Source organism: Octodon degus, unplaced genomic scaffold, assembly GCF_000260255.1.
Source record: "Octodon degus isolate 3935 unplaced genomic scaffold, OctDeg1.0 scaffold00098, whole genome shotgun sequence".
Classification (NCBI taxonomy): Eukaryota; Metazoa; Chordata; class Mammalia; order Rodentia; family Octodontidae; genus Octodon; species Octodon degus.
The window spans coordinates 385,315-387,367 of NW_004524674.1; the positions used below are offsets into that span (position 1 = coordinate 385,315).

Genomic DNA, 2,053 nt, shown 5'->3' on the forward strand with positions numbered 1-2,053 from the left:
AAAAAAAAAAGCTTGCATGATCATCTTTAGTCCTACAGTCTTGTTTCTACTATTTTTTCTTTGGTTATCTCTGTATTATCTACTATGGCTCTTAAATTTCCCCACCATAGGATAAAACCACTCTACCACAGGGAAACACTTTGCATACAAGCTCCCACGTTATAATGGGTTGTGTTAATAACTGTAGATTTTGATCCTATGTTTAAATGTACCAAATTAATAGTTGCCAGTATCAGTTTCTAAGCTGTGCTTAATGATATTGTTGCTGATAATTATACTATGTTAGCTAGGATGTGATGCTTGTTGTAATCAGCAGTTCTCTCTCCTGTAACAGTACTGTGAAGCTCTGGGGTAATGACCTAACCACAGCTGAGTACCAAAGGACTGGGGATTTAGCCAAACAGATATCAATATCTCAACCTTAATTAGGAAGGTAGGCTGTTGAGATAGACAAAAACCAAGAACTTCCTACACACAGAAGACATCCCCAAAGAACAGACTGTTCCTGAAAGACCTCGATAGCAGTGATAAAGCTATGTACTACAAAAAATTACAAAAATGAACTCAGAAAACAAAATAAAAATTTAAAAAATAGAAAATGATAAGACACAGAAGCAAAATGCCACCTTAGATCTTCAGTTCACCCAGAACAAGTCCAGGATAATGAGACAGAGGAAAAACTAAGACACACACCTGAAACTTCAGAAATGATAGCAACCTCAATACTACACTTGATCTTAGCCAAAAGGCCAAGAAGCGATGATAGCAAGTAAAAGAAAAAAATCCATGACATAGAGGCAATCAGATCAGAAATAATCTCTCAGGTAAAAAAAAGAAATAATGACCATATTAAAGAAATTCCTCAACAAATCTATAGTAGACATAAATTATTTTAAAAAATAGTGGGCATAAGAAAATGATGGAAACCATAAATGCTCAACATAGGAAAGAAATACAATGCATGAAACAGATTCAAACAGATATCCAGGAAATTAAAAATTTTATTGAAAGCTTGCAAAACTACATGAATGAAACTGAAGATAGACTTTTGGACCTTGAAGGCAGGATGGAAGCTAGTGAACATGAAAGGAAAGATCTCTTAAAAATAACAAGGAGGGCCAGGGAGATGGCTCAGTAGAAAATGCTTCCCTGGCAAGCGCAAGGCCCTGAGTTCAATCCCTGGTTCCACCAAAAATAAATAAATAAATAAAAATAAAAATAACAAGGAATCAGAAGAAAAACAATTCAACAGTTGCAAGGTGATGCAAAGAAAAACAACATAAGATTAATTGGTATTAATGAAAAAGCAGGAGTCAACACAAATGACATAGACTATGCAGAAGTAATAACAGGAAATTTCCCAAACAAGGGAAAGGAATCTGACATACAGTTAAGTGAGGCATATAGAATTTCAGTTAGTCATGACAAAAATAAATCTACACTCAGACATGTAATAATCAAGATTCCACAAATTCAACACAAGAACAGAATATTAAAAGCTGTTAGAGAAAATAAACAGATGACCTATAAAGGAAAACCTATCAGAATCATGGCAGACTTCTCAATACAAACCAGAAAATCAAGAAGAGCTTGGAGTGAAGTATTTCAGGTCCTGAAAGAAAACAGCTTCCAACCCACATTAATATACCCTGAAAAATCATCTTTCAAAATTAATGAAGAAATAAGATACTTCCATTATGAACTGCAAAAAATTCATAACCACTAAACCAACTCTACAAAGTACACTGAAAGATATTCTAGACAGAGATACAAATGACTACAATTTTAAGAACTTCAACAAAAGAAACCACCAGGTAGGGCAGGCAAGTAGAGGGGAAAGGCAGGCAACCAACAGCAGGAAAATAACATGACAAGAATAGTCCAACAGACAGTGGTCCCTCACTTATCACGGAGGTTATGTTCCAGTCATCCCTGCAATAAGTGAAAAGCAGCAAAGTAGCAATGTTATATTTATTTTAGGATTTCTATATATTTTAACGCTTAATAATGCCTTTCCACACTCTTATAAACTTTTCCCACACTTTCAAAAACA

The 2,053-nt window shown here is 34.6% G+C and overlaps 1 pseudogene; it reads right to left on the reverse strand.

Annotated features, from left to right (window-relative positions):
* Positions 1 to 628: 628 nt before the first annotated feature.
* Positions 629 to 761, reverse strand: LOC111818651 (annotated as a pseudogene).
* Positions 762 to 2,053: the final 1,292 nt, after the last annotated feature.